The sequence below is a fragment of the Pan paniscus genome, chromosome 6 (genome assembly GCF_029289425.2).
Source record: "Pan paniscus chromosome 6, NHGRI_mPanPan1-v2.0_pri, whole genome shotgun sequence".
Classification (NCBI taxonomy): domain Eukaryota; kingdom Metazoa; phylum Chordata; class Mammalia; order Primates; family Hominidae; genus Pan; species Pan paniscus.
In genome coordinates, this window is record NC_073255.2 from 138,363,277 (window position 1) to 138,381,303 (window position 18,027).

Here is an 18,027-nt window from a genome sequence, read left to right on the forward strand (position 1 = left end):
CACGATCTGTATAAACATGGTAGTATCTACACCACCATCTGTATAAACATGGAAATATAAACACCGCCATCTGCATAAACATGGAAATAGCTACAATGCAATCTGTAGAAAGATGGAAATGTCTACACCGCAATCTGTGTAAACATGGAAATATCAACACCGATATCTGTAAAAACATGGAAATACCTACACCGCTATCTGTATAAACATGGAAATATCTACACCGCGATCTGCATAAACATGGAAATATCTACAGCGCCATCTCTATAAACATTGAAATATCTACACTGCCATCTGTAAAAACATGGAAATATCTACACAGTCATCTGAATAAACATGGAAATATCTACACCACCATCTGTATAAACATGGAAATACCTACAATACCAGCTGTATACACATGGAAATATCTACACAGATATCTGTATAAGTATGGAAACATCTACACCGCCATCTGTATAAACATGGAAATATCTACACTGCCATCTGTAGAAAGATGGAAATATCTACACCGCTATCTCTATAAATATGGAAATATCTACACCGACATCTCTATAAATATGAAAATATCTACACTGCCATCTCTATAAAGATGGAAGTATCTACTCCGCCATGTGTATAAACACGGAAATATCTACACCACCATCTCTGAAAACATGGAAATATCTACACCGCTATCTGTATAAACATGGAAATATCTACACCGCCATCTGCATGTCCATGGAAATATCTATGCTGCCATCTGTATATACATGGAAATATCTACACCGCCATCTGTGTATAGATGGAAATATCAACAACGCCATCTGTACAAACATGGAACTATCTACACCGCTATCTCTATCAACATGGAAATATCTGCACAGCCATCTGTAAAACATGGAAATACCTCTACAGTCATCTGTATAAACATGGAAGTATCTACACCGCAATCTCTATAAACATGGAAATATCTGCAGAGCCATCGGTGAAACATGGAAATACCTCTACAGTCATCTGTATAAACATGGAAATATCTACAATGCCATCTGTATACACATGGAAATATATACACAGCCATCTGTATAAACATGTAAATATCTACATTGCTATCTCTATAAACATGGAAATATCTACACCGCCATCTCTATAAACATGAAAATATCTACACTGCCATCTCCATAAACATGGAACTAACTACTCTGCCATATGTATAAACATGGAAACATCTACACCGCCATCTGTGTGAATAAGGAAATATCTACAATGCCATCTGTATAAAGATATAAATATCTGCACCGCGAGCTGTATAAACATGGAAATATCTACATCGCTATCTGTATAAACGTGGAAATACCAACACATCTATCGGTATAAACATGGAAATATCTACCATGCCATCTATATAAACATGGAAATATCTACACCGCTATGTCTATAAACATGGAAATACCTCACCGCTATCTCTATAAACATGGAAATATCTACACCGCTATCTGTATAAACATGGAAATATCTACACCGCTATCTGTATAAACATGGAAATATCTACACAGCGATCTGTATAAACATGGAAATATCTACACCGCGATCTGTATAAACATGGAAATATCTACACCGCGATCTGTATAAACATGGAAATATCTACACCACCATCTATATAAACATGGAAATATCTACACCGCCATCTGCATAAACATGGAAATATCTACAATGCCATCTGTAGAAAGATGGAAATATCTACACCGCAATCTGTGTAAACATTTAAATATCTACACCGATATCTGTAAAAACATGGAAATATCTACAGCGCCATCTCTATAAACATTGAAATATCTACACTGCCATCTGTAAAACATGGAAATATCTACACAGTCATCTGAATAAACATGGAAATATCTACACCACCATCTGTATAAGCATGGAAATACCTACAATACCATTTGTATACACATGGAAATATCTACACAGACATCTCTATAAGTATGGAAATATCTACACGGCCATCTGTATAAACATGGAAATATTTACACTGCCATCTGTAGAAAGATGGAAATATCTACACGGCTATCTCTGTAAATATGGAAATATCTACACCGCCATCTCTATAAACATGAAAATATCTACACTGCCATCTCCATAAAGATGGAAGTATCTACTCCGCCATATGTATAAACACGGAAATATCTACACCACCATCTGTTAAAACATGGAAATATCTACACCGTTCTCTGTATAAATATGGAAATATCTACACCGCCATCTGCATGTCCATGGAAATATCTATGCTGCCATCTGTATAAACATGGAAATATCTACACGGCCATCTGTGTATAGATGGAAATATCAACAACGCCATCTGTACCAACATGGAAATATCTACACCGCTATCTCTATAAACATGGAAATATCTGCAGAGCCATCGGTAAAACATGGAAATAGCTCTACAGTCATCTGTATAAACATGGAAATATCTACAATGCCATCTGTATACACATGGAAATATCTACACAGCCATCTGTATAAACATGTAAATATCTACACTGCTATCTCTATAAACATGGAAATATCTACACCGCCATCTCTATAAACATGAAAATATCTACACTGCCATCTCCATAAACATGGAACTAACTACTCCGCCATCTGTATAAACATGGAAACATCTACACCGCCATCTGTGTGAATAAGGAAATATCTACAATGCCATCTGTATAAAGATATAAATATCTGCACCGCGAGCTGAATAAACATGGAAATATCTACATCGCTATCTGTATAAACGTGGAAATACCAACACATCTATCGGTATAAACATTTAAATATCTACAACGCCATCTATATAAACATGGAAATATCTACACCGCTATGTCTATAAACATGGAAATATCTACACCGCCATCTGCATGTCTATGGAAATATCTACGCTGCCATCTGTATAAACATGGAAATATCTACACGGCCATCTATATAAACATGGAAGTATCTACACCGCTATGTCTATAAACATAGAAATACCTACACCGCTATCTCTATAAACATGGAAATATCTACACCGCCATCTCTATAAACATGAAAATATCTACACTGCCATCTCCATAAAGATGGAAGTACCTACTCTTCCATGTGTATATACACGGAAATATCTACACCACCATCTGTGAAAACATGGAAATATCTACACCGCTATCTGTATAAACATGGAAATATCTACACCGCCGTCTGCATGTCCATGGAAATATCTACGCTGCTATCTGTATAAACATGGAAATATCTACACGGTCATCTGTGTATAGATGGAAATATCAACAACGCCATCTGTACAAACATGGAAATATCTACACCGCTATCTCTATAAACATGGAAATATCTGCACAGCCATCTGTAAAACATGGAAATACCTCTACAGTCATCTGTATATACATGGAAATATCTACATCACTATCTGTATAAACGTGTAAATACCAACACATCTATCGGTATAAACATGGAAATATCTACAACGCCATCTATATAAACATGGAAATATCTACACCGCTATGTCTATAAACATGGAAATACCTACACCGCTATCTCTATAAACATGGAAATATCTACACCGATATCTGTATAAACATGGTAATATCTACACCACCATCTATATAAACATGGAAATATATACACCGCCATCTGCATAAAGATGGAAATATCTACAATGCCATTTGTAGAAAGATGGAAATATCTACACCGCAATCTTTGTAAACATGGAAATATCTACACCGATATCTGTAAAAACATGGAAATATCTACACCGCTATCTGTATAAACATGGAAATATCTACACCGCGATCTGCATAAACATGGAAATATCTACAGCGCCATCTCTATAAACATTGAAATATCTACACTGCCATCTGTAAAAACATGGAAATATCTACACAGTCATCTGAATAAACATGGAAGTATCTACACCACCGTCTGTATAAACATGGAAATACCTACAATACCATCTGTATACACATGGAAATATCTACACAGACATCTGTATAAGTATGGAAATATCTACACCGCCATCTGTATAAACATGGAAATATCTACACTGCCATCTGTAGAAAGATGGAAATATCTACACCGCTATCTCTATAAATATGGAAATATCTACACCGACATCTCTATAAATATGAAAATATCTACACTGCCATCTCTATAAAGATGGAAGTATCTACCCCGCCATGTGTATAAACACGGAAATATCTACACCACCATCTCTGAAAACATGGAAATATCTACACCGCTATCTGTATAAACATGGAAATATCTACACCGCCATCTGCATGTCCATGGAAATATCTATGCTGCCATCTGTATATACATGGAAATATCTACACCGCCATCTGTGTATAGATGGAAATATCAACAACGCCATCTGTACAAACATGGAACTATGTACACCGCTAACTCTATCAACATGGAAATATCTGCACAGCCATCTGTAAAACATGGAAATACCCCTACAGTCATCTGTATAAACATGGAAATATCTACACCGTAATCTCTATAAACATGGAAATATCTGCAGAGCCATCGGTAATACATGGAAATACCTCTACAGTCATCTGTATAAAAATGGAAATATCCACAATGCCATCTGTATACACATGGAAATATCTACACAGCCGTCTGTATAAACATGTAAATATCTACACTGCTATCTCTATAAACCTGGAAATATCTACACCGCCATCTCTATAAACATGAAAATATCTACACTGCCATCTCCATAAACATGGAACTAACTACTCCGCCATATGTATAAACATGGAAACATCTACACCGCCATCTGTGTGAATGAGGAAATATCTACAATGCCATCTGTATAAAGATATAAATATCTGCACCGCGAGCTGTATAAACATGGAAATATCTACATTGCTATCTGTATAAACGTGTAAATACCAACACATCTATCGGTATAAACATGGAAATATCTACAACGCCATCTATATAAACATGGAAATATCTACACCGCTATGTCTATAAACATGGAAATACCTACACCGCTATCTCTATAAACATGGAAATATCTACACCGATATCTGTATAAACATGGAAATATCTACACCGCGATCTGCATAAACATGGAAATATCTACACCGCGATCTGTATAAACATGGAAATATCTTCAGCACGATCTGTATAAACATGGTAGTATCTACACCACCATCTGTATAAACATGGAAATATAAACACCGCCATCTGCATAAACATGGAAATAGCTACAATGCAATCTGTAGAAAGATGGAAATGTCTACACCGCAATCTGTGTAAACATGGAAATATCAACACCGATATCTGTAAAAACATGGAAATACCTACACCGCTATCTGTATAAACATGGAAATATCTACACCGCGATCTGCATAAACATGGAAATATCTACAGCGCCATCTCTATAAACATTGAAATATCTACACTGCCATCTGTAAAAACATGGAAATATCTACACAGTCATCTGAATAAACATGGAAATATCTACACCACCATCTGTATAAACATGGAAATACCTACAATACCAGCTGTATACACATGGAAATATCTACACAGATATCTGTATAAGTATGGAAACATCTACACCGCCATCTGTATAAACATGGAAATATCTACACTGCCATCTGTAGAAAGATGGAAATATCTACACCGCTATCTCTATAAATATGGAAATATCTACACCGACATCTCTATAAATATGAAAATATCTACACTGCCATCTCTATAAAGATGGAAGTATCTACTCCGCCATGTGTATAAACACGGAAATATCTACACCACCATCTCTGAAAACATGGAAATATCTACACCGCTATCTGTATAAACATGGAAATATCTACACCGCCGTCTGCATGTCCATGGAAATATCTATGCTGCCATCTGTATATACATGGAAATATCTACACCGCCATCTGTGTATAGATGGAAATATCAACAACGCCATCTGTACAAACATGGAACTATCTACACCGCTATCTCTATCAACATGGAAATATCTGCACAGCCATCTGTAAAACATGGAAATACCTCTACAGTCATCTGTATAAACATGGAAGTATCTACACCGCAATCTCTATAAACATGGAAATATCTGCAGAGCCATCGGTGAAACATGGAAATACCTCTACAGTCATCTGTATAAACATGGAAATATCTACAATGCCATCTGTATACACATGGAAATATATACACAGCCATCTGTATAAACATGTAAATATCTACATTGCTATCTCTATAAACATGGAAATATCTACACCGCCATTTCTATAAACATGAAAATATCTACACTGCCATCTCCATAAACATGGAACTAACTACTCTGCCATATGTATAAACATGGAAACATCTACACCGCCATCTGTGTGAATAAGGAAATATCTACAATGCCATCTGTATAAAGATATAAATATCTGCACCGCGAACTGTATAAACATGGAAATATCTACATTGCTATCTGTATAAACGTGTAAATACCAACACATCTATCGGTATAAACATGGAAATATCTACAACGCCATCTATATAAACATGGAAATATCTACACCGCTATGTCTATAAACATGGAAATACCTACACCGCTATCTCTATAAACATGGAAATATCTACACCGCTATCTGTATAAACATGGAAATATCTACACCGCGATCTGCATAAACATGGAAATATCTACACCGCGATCTGTATAAACATGGAAATATCTTCAGCACGATCTGTATAAACATGGAAATATCTACACCGCTATCTGTATAAACATGGTAATATCTACACCACCATCTATATAAACATGGAAATATAAACACCGCCATCTGCATAAACATCAAATATCTACAATGCCATCTGTAGAAAGATGGAAATATCTACACCGCAATCTGTGTAAACATGGAAATATCTACACCGATATCTGTAAAAACATGGAAATATCTACACCGCTATCTGTATAAACATGGAAATATCTACACCGCGATCTGCATAAACATGGAAATATCTACAGCGCCATCTCAATAAACATTGAAATATCAACACTGCCATCTGTAAAAACATGGAAATATCTACACAGCCATCTGAATAAACATGGAAATATCTACACTGCCATCTGCATGACCATGGGAATATCTACGCTGCCATCTGTATAAACATGGAAATATCTACACCGCCATATGTGTATAGATGGAAATATCAACAACGCCATCTGTTCAAACATGGAAATATCTACACCGCTATCTCTATAAACATGGAAATATCTGCACAGCCATCTTTAAAACATGGAAATACCTCTACAGTCATCTGTATAAACATGGAAATATCTACAATGCCATCTGTATACACATGGAAATATCTACACAGCCATCTGTATAAACATGTAAATATCTACACTGCTATCTCTAAACATGGAAATATCTACACCGCCATCTCTATAAACATGAAAATATCTACACTGCCATCTCCATAATCATGGAACTAACTACTCCGCCATCTGTATAAACATGGAAACATCTACACCGCCATATGTGTGAATAAGGAATTATCTACAATGCCATCTGTATAAAGATATAAATATCTGCACCGTGAGCTGTATAAACATGGAAATATCTACATCGCTATCTGTATAAACGTGGAAATACCAACACATCTATCGGTATAAACATGGAAATATCTACAACGCCATCTATATAAACATGGAAATATCTACACCGCTATGTCTATAAACATGGAAATACCAACACCGCTATCTCTATAAACATTTTAATATCTACACCGCTATCTGTATAAACATGGAAATATCTACACCACTATCTGTATAAACATGGAAATACCTACACTGCGATCTGTATAAACATGGAAATATCTTCACCACGATCTGTATAAACATGGTAATATCTACACTACCATCTATATAAACATGGAAATATCTACACCGCCATCTGCATAAACATGGAAATATCTACAATGCCATCTGTAGAAAGGTGGAAATATCTACACCGCAATCTGTGTAAACATGGAAATATCTACACCGATATCTGTAAAAACGTGGAAATAGATACACCGCTATCTGTATAAACATGGAAATATCTACACCGTGATCTGTATAAACATGGAAATATCTACAGCGCCATCTCTATAAATATTGAAATATCTACACTGCCATCTGTAAAAACATGGAAATATCTACACAGTCATCTGAATAAACATGGAAATATCTACACCACCATCTGTATAAACATGGAAATACCTACAATACCATCTGTATACACATGGAAATATCTACACCGCCATCTGTATAAACATGGAATTACCTACACTGCCATCTGTAGAAAGATGGAAATATCTACACCGCTATCTCTATAAATATGGAAATATCTACACCGCCATCTCTATAAACATGAAAATATCTACACTGCCATCTCCATAAAGATGGAAGTATCTACTCCGCCATGTTTATAAACACGGAAATATCTTCACCACCATCTGTGAAAACATGGAAATATCTACACCGCTATCTGAATAAACATGGAAATATCTACACCGCCGTCTGCATGTCCATGGAAATATCTACGCTGCCATCTGTATAAACATGGAAATATCTACACGGCCATCTGTGTATAGATGGAAATATCAACAACGCCATCTTTACAAACATGGAAATATCTACACCGCTATCTCTATAAACATGGAAATATCTGCACAGCCATCTGTAAAACATGGAAACACCTATACAGTCATCTGTATAAACATGGAAATATCTACAATGCCATCTGTATACACATGGAAATATCTACACAGCCATCTGTATAAACATGTAAATATCTACACTGCTATCTCTAAACATGGAAATATCTACACCGCCATCTCTATAAACATGAAAATATCTACACTGCCATCTCCATAATCATGGAACTAACTACTCCGCCATCTGTATAAACATGGAAACATCTACACCGCCATATGTGTGAATAAGGAATTATCTACAATGCCATCTGTATAAAGATATAAATATCTGCACCGCGAGCTGTATAAACATGGAAATATCTACATCGCTATCTGTATAAACGTGGAAATACCAACACATCTATCGGTATAAACATGGAAATATCTACAACGCCATCTATATAAACATGGAAATATCTACACCGCTATGTCTATAAACATGGAAATACCAACACCGCTATCTCTATAAACATTTTAATATCTACACCGCTATCTGTATAAACATGGAAATATCTACACCATCTGTATAAACATGGAAATACCTACACTGCGATCTGTATAAACATGGAAATATCTTCACCACGATCTGTATAAACATGGTAATATCTACACTACCATCTATATAAACATGGAAATATCTACACCGCCATCTGCATAAACATGGAAATATCTACAATGCCATCTGTAGAAAGGTGGAAATATCTACACCGCAATCTGTGTAAACATGGAAATATCTACACCGATATCTGTAAAAACGTGGAAATAGATACACCGCTATCTGTATAAACATGGAAATATCTACACCGTGATCTGTATAAACATGGAAATATCTACAGCGCCATCTCTATAAATATTGAAATATCTACACTGCCATCTGTAAAAACATGGAAATATCTACACAGTCATCTGAATAAACATGGAAATATCTACACCACCATCTGTATAAACATGGAAATACCTACAATACCATCTGTATACACATGGAAATATCTACACCGCCATCTGTATAAACATGGAATTACCTACACTGCCATCTGTAGAAAGATGGAAATATCTACACCGCTATCTCTATAAATATGGAAATATCTACACCGCCATCTCTATAAACATGAAAATATCTACACTGCCATCTCCATAAACATGGAACTAACTACTCCGCCATCTGTATAAGCATGGAAACATCTACACCGCCATCTGTGTGAATAAGTAAATATCTACAATGCCATCTGTATAAAGATATAAATATCTGCACCGCGAGCTGTATAAACATGGAAATATCCACATCGCTATCTGTATAAACGTTGAAATACCAACACATCTATCGGTATAAACATGGAAATATCTACAACGCCATCTACATAAACATGGAAATATCTACACTGATATGTCTATAAACATGGAAATATCTACAACGCCATCTGTATAAACATGGAAATATCTACACCGCGATCTGTATAAACATGGAAATATCTACACCGCCATCTGCATGTCCATGGAAATATCTATGCTGCCATCTGTATATACATGGAAATATCTACACCGCCATCTGTGTATAGATGGAAATATCAACAACGCCATCTGTACAAACATGGAACTATCTACACCGCTATCTCTATCAACATGGAAATATCTGCACAGCCATCTGTAAAACATGGAAATACCTCTACAGTCATCTGTATAAACATGGAAGTATCTACACCGCAATCTCTATAAACATGGAAATATCTGCAGAGCCATCGGTGAAACATGGAAATACCTCTACAGTCATCTGTATAAACATGGAAATATCTACAATGCCATCTGTATACACATGGAAATATATACACAGCCATCTGTATAAACATGTAAATATCTACATTGCTATCTCTATAAACATGGAAATATCTACACCGCCATCTCTATAAACATGAAAATATCTACACTGCCATCTCCATAAACATGGAACTAACTACTCTGCCATATGTATAAACATGGAAACATCTACACCGCCATCTGTGTGAATAAGGAAATATCTACAATGCCATCTGTATAAAGATATAAATATCTGCACCGCGAACTGTATAAACATGGAAATATCTACATTGCTATCTGTATAAACGTGTAAATACCAACACATCTATCAGTATAAACATGGAAATATCTACAACGCCATCTATATAAACATGGAAATATCTACACCGCTATGTCTATAAACATGGAAATACCTACACCGCTATCTCTATAAACATGGAAATATCTACACCGCTATCTGTATAAACATGGAAATATCTACACCGTGATCTGCATAAACATGGAAATATCTACACCGCGATCTGTATAAACATGGAAATATCTTCAGCACGATCTGTATAAACATGGAAATATCTACACCGCTATCTGTATAAACATGGTAATATCTACACCACCATCTATATAAACATGGAAATATAAACACCGCCATCTGCATAAACATCAAATATCTACAATGCCATCTGTAGAAAGATGGAAATATCTACACCGCAATCTGTGTAAACATGGAAATATCTACACCGATATCTGTAAAAACATGGAAATATCTACACCGCTATCTGTATAAACATGGAAATATCTACACCGCGATCTGCATAAACATGGAAATATCTACAGCGCCATCTCAATAAACATTGAAATATCAACACTGCCATCTGTAAAAACATGGAAATATCTACACAGCCATCTGAATAAACATGGAAATATCTACACTGCCATCTGCATGACCATGGGAATATCTACGCTGCCATCTGTATAAACATGGAAATATCTACACCGCCATATGTGTATAGATGGAAATATCAACAACGCCATCTGTTCAAACATGGAAATATCTACACCGCTATCTCTATAAACATGGAAATATCTGCACAGCCATCTTTAAAACATGGAAATACCTCTACAGTCATCTGTATAAACATGGAAATATCTACAATGCCATCTGTATACACATGGAAATATCTACACAGCCATCTGTATAAACATGTAAATATCTACACTGCTATCTCTAAACATGGAAATATCTACACCGCCATCTCTATAAACATGAAAATATCTACACTGCCATCTCCATAATCATGGAACTAACTACTCCGCCATCTGTATAAACATGGAAACATCTACACCGCCATATGTGTGAATAAGGAATTATCTACAATGCCATCTGTATAAAGATATAAATATCTGCACCGCGAGCTGTATAAACATGGAAATATCTACATCGCTATCTGTATAAACGTGGAAATACCAACACATCTATCGGTATAAACATGGAAATATCTACAACGCCATCTATATAAACATGGAAATATCTACACCGCTATGTCTATAAACATGGAAATACCAACACCGCTATCTCTATAAACATTTTAATATCTACACCGCTATCTGTATAAACATGGAAATATCTACACCATCTGTATAAACATGGAAATACCTACACTGCGATCTGTATAAACATGGAAATATCTTCACCACGATCTGTATAAACATGGTAATATCTACACTACCATCTATATAAACATGGAAATATCTACACCGCCATCTGCATAAACATGGAAATATCTACAATGCCATCTGTAGAAAGGTGGAAATATCTACACCGCAATCTGTGTAAACATGGAAATATCTACACCGATATCTGTAAAAACGTGGAAATAGATACACCGCTATCTGTATAAACATGGAAATATCTACACCGTGATCTGTATAAACATGGAAATATCTACAGCGCCATCTCTATAAATATTGAAATATCTACACTGCCATCTGTAAAAACATGGAAATATCTACACAGTCATCTGAATAAACATGGAAATATCTACACCACCATCTGTATAAACATGGAAATACCTACAATACCATCTGTATACACATGGAAATATCTACACCGCCATCTGTATAAACATGGAATTACCTACACTGCCATCTGTAGAAAGATGGAAATATCTACACCGCTATCTCTATAAATATGGAAATATCTACACCGCCATCTCTATAAACATGAAAATATCTACACTGCCATCTCCATAAACATGGAACTAACTACTCCGCCATCTGTATAAGCATGGAAACATCTACACCGCCATCTGTGTGAATAAGTAAATATCTACAATGCCATCTGTATAAAGATATAAATATCTGCACCGCGAGCTGTATAAACATGGAAATATCCACATCGCTATCTGTATAAACGTTGAAATACCAACACATCTATCGGTATAAACATGGAAATATCTACAACGCCATCTACATAAACATGGAAATATCTACACTGATATGTCTATAAACATGGAAATATCTACAACGCCATCTGTATAAACATGGAAATATCTACACCGCGATCTGTATAAACATGGAAATATCTACACCGCGATCTGTATAAACATGGAAATAACTTCACCACGATCTGTATAAACATGGAAATATCTACACCGCTATCTGTATAAACATGGTAATATCTACACCACCATCTATATAAACATGGAAGTATCTACACCGCAATCTGCATAAACATTGAAATATCTACACTGCCATCTGTAAAAACATGGAAATATCTACACAGTCATCTGAATAAACATGGAAATATCTACTCCACCATCTGTATAAACATGGAAATACCTACAATACCATCTGTATACACATGGAAATATCTACACAGACATCTGTATAAGTATGGAAATATCTACACCTCCATCTGTATAAACATGGAAATATCTACACTGCCATCTGTAGAAAGATGGAATTATCTACACTGCTATCTCTATAAACATGGAAATATCTACACCGCCATCTCTATAAACATGAAAATATCAACACTGCCATCTCCATAAAGATGGAAGTATCTACTCCGCCATGTGTATAAACACGGAAATATCTACACCACCATCTGTGAAAACATGGAAATATCTAAACCACTATCTTTATAAACATGGAAATATCTACATCGCCATCTGCATGTCCATGGAAATGTCTACGCTGCCATCTGTATAAACATGGAAATATCTACACGGCCATCTGTGTATAGATGGAAATATCAACATCGCCATCTGTACAAACATGGAAATATCTACACCGCTATCTCTATAAACATGGAAATATCTGCACAGACATCTGAAAAACATGGAAATAACTCTACAGTCATCTGTATAAACATGGAAATATCTACAATGCCATCTGTATACACATGGAAATATCTACACAGCCATCTGTATAAACATGTAAATATCTACACTGCTATCTCTATAAACATGGAAATATCTACACTGCCATCTCTATTAACATGAAAATATCCACACTGCCATCTCCATAAACATGGAACTAACTACTCCGCCATCTGTATAAACATGGAAACATCTACACCGCCATCTGTGTGAATAAGGAAATATCTACAATGCCATCTGTATAAAGATATAAATATCTGCACCGCGAGCTGTATAAACATGGAAATATCTACATCGCTATCTGTATAAACGTGGAAATACCAACACATCTATCGGTATAAACATGGAAATATCTACCATGCCATCTATATAAACATGGAAATATCTACACCGCTATGTCTATAAACATGGAAATACCTACACCGCTATCTCTATAAACATGGAAATATCTACACCGCTATCTGTATAAACATGGAAATATCTACACCGCTATCTGTATAAACATGGAAATATCTACACAGCGATCTGTATAAACATGGAAATATCTACACCGCGATCTGTATAAACATGGAAATATCTACACCGCGATCTGTATAAACATGGAAATATCTACACCACCATCTATATAAACATGGAAATATCTACACCGCCATCTGCATAAACATGGAAATATCTACAATGCCATCTGTAGAAAGATGGAAATATCTACACCGCAATCTGTGTAAACATTTAAATATCTGCACCGATATCTGTAAAAACATGGAAATATCTACAGCGCCATCTCTATAAACATTGAAATATCTACACTGCCATCTGTAAAACATGGAAATATCTACACAGTCATCTGAATAAACATGGAAATATCTACACCACCATCTGTATAAACATGGAAATACCTACAATACCATTTGTATACACATGGAAATATCTACACAGACATCTCTATAAGTATGGAAATATCTACACGGCCATCTGTATAAACATGGAAATATTTACACTGCCATCTGTAGAAAGATGGAAATATCTACACGGCTATCTCTGTAAATATGGAAATATCTACACCGCCATCTCTATAAACATGAAAATATCTACACTGCCATCTCCATAAAGATGGAAGTATCTACTCCGCCATATGTATAAACACGGAAATATCTACACCACCATCTGTTAAAACATGGAAATATCTACACCGTTCTCTGTATAAATATGGAAATATCTACACCGCCATCTGCATGTCCATGGAAATATCTATGCTGCCATCTGTATAAACATGGAAATATCTACACGGCCATCTGTGTATAGATGGAAATATCAACAACGCCATCTGTACCAACATGGAAATATCTACACCGCTATCTCTATAAACATGGAAATATCTGCAGAGCCATCGGTAAAACATGGAAATAGCTCTACAGTCATCTGTATAAACATGGAAATATCTACAATGCCATCTGTATACACATGGAAATATCTACACAGCCATCTGTATAAACATGTAAATATCTACACTGCTGTCTCTATAAACATGGAAATATCTACACCGCCATCTCTATAAACATGAAAATATCTACACTGCCATCTCCATAAACATGGAACTAACTACTCCGCCATCTGTATAAACATGGAAACATCTACACCGCCATCTGTGTGAATAAGGAAATATCTACAATGCCATCTGTATAAAGATATAAATATCTGCACCGCGAGCTGAATAAACATGGAAATATCTACATCGCTATCTGTATAAACGTGGAAATACCAACACATCTATCGGTATAAACATTTAAATATCTACAACGCCATCTATATAAACATGGAAATATCTACACCGCTATGTCTATAAACATGGAAATATCTACACCGCCATCTGCATGTCTATGGAAATATCTACGCTGCCATCTGTATAAACATGGAAATATCTACACGGTCATCTATATAAACATGGAAGTATCTACACCGCTATGTCTATAAACATAGAAATACCTACACCGCTATCTCTATAAACATGGAAATATCTACACCGCCATCTCTATAAACATGAAAATATCTACACTGCCATCTCCATAAAGATGGAAGTACCTACTCTTCCATGTGTATATACACGGAAATATCTACACCACCATCTGTGAAAACATGGAAATATCTACACCGCTATCTGTATAAACATGGAAATATCTACACCGCCGTCTGCATGTCCATGGAAATATCTACGCTGCTATCTGTATAAACATGGAAATATCTACACGGTCATCTGTGTATAGATGGAAATATCAACAACGCCATCTGTACAAACATGGAAATATCTACACCGCTATCTCTATAAACATGGAAATATCTGCACAGCCATCTGTAAAACATGGAAATACCTCTACAGTCATCTGTATATACATGGAAATATCTACATCACTATCTGTATAAACGTGTAAATACCAACACATCTATCGGTATAAACATGGAAATATCTACAACGCCATCTATATAAACATGGAAATATCTACACCGCTATGTCTATAAACATGGAAATACCTACACCGCTATCTCTATAAACATGGAAATATCTACACCGATATCTGTATAAACATGGTAATATCTACACCACCATCTATATAAACATGGAAATATATACACCGCCATCTGCATAAAGATGGAAATATCTACAATGCCATTTGTAGAAAGATGGAAATATCTACACCGCAATCTTTGTAAACATGGAAATATCTACACCGATATCTGTAAAAACATGGAAATATCTACACCGCTATCTGTATAAACATGGAAATATCTACACCGCGATCTGCATAAACATGGAAATATCTACAGCGCCATCTCTATAAACATTGAGATATCTACACTGCCATCTGTAAAAACATGGTAATATCTACACAGTCATCTGAATAAACATGGAAATATCTACACCACCGTCTGTATAAACATGGAAATACCTACAATACCATCTGTATACACATGGAAATATCTACACAGATATCTGTATAAGTATGGAAATATCTACACCGCCATCTGTATAAACATGGAAATATCTACACTGCCATCTGTAGAAAGATGGAAATATCTACACCGCTATCTCTATAAATATGGAAATATCTACACCGACATCTCTATAAATATGAAAATATCTACACTGCCATCTCTATAAAGATGGAAGTATCTACCCCGCCATGTGTATAAACATGGAAATATCTACACCACCATCTCTGAAAACATGGAAATATCTACACCGCTATCTGTATAAACATGGAAATATCTACACCGCCATCTGCATGTCCATGGAAATATCTATGCTGCCATCTGTATATACATGGAAATATCTACACCGCCATCTGTGTATAGATGGAAATATCAACAACGCCATCTGTACAAACACGGAACTATGTACACCGCTAACTCTATCAACATGGAAATATCTGCACAGCCATCTGTAAAACATGGAAATACCTCTACAGTCATCTGTATAAACATGGAAATATCTACACCGCAATCTCTATAAACATGGAAATATCTGCAGAGCCATCGGTAATACATGGAAATACCTCTACAGTCATCTGTATAAAAATGGAAATATCCACAATGCCATCTGTATACACATGGAAATATCTACACAGCCGTCTGTATAAACATGTAAATATCTACACTGCTATCTCTATAAACATGGAAATATCTACACCGCCATCTCTATAAACATGAAAATATCTACACTGCCATCTCCATAAACATGGAACTAACTACTCCACCATATGTATAAACATGGAAACATCTACACCGCCATCTGTGTGAATGAGGAAATATCTACAATGCCATCTGTATAAAGATATAAATATCTGCACCGCGAGCTGTATAAACATGGAAATATCTACATTGCTATCAGTATAAACGTGTAAATACCAACACATCTATCGGTATAAACATGGAAATATCTACAACGCCATCTATATAAACATGGAAATATCTACACCGCTATGTCTATAAACATGGAAATACCTACACCGCTATCTCTATAAACATGGAAATATCTACACCGATATCTGTATAAACATGGAAATATCTACACCGCGATCTGCATAAACATGGAAATATCTACACCGCGATCTGTATAAACATGGAAATATCTTCAGCACGATCTGTATAA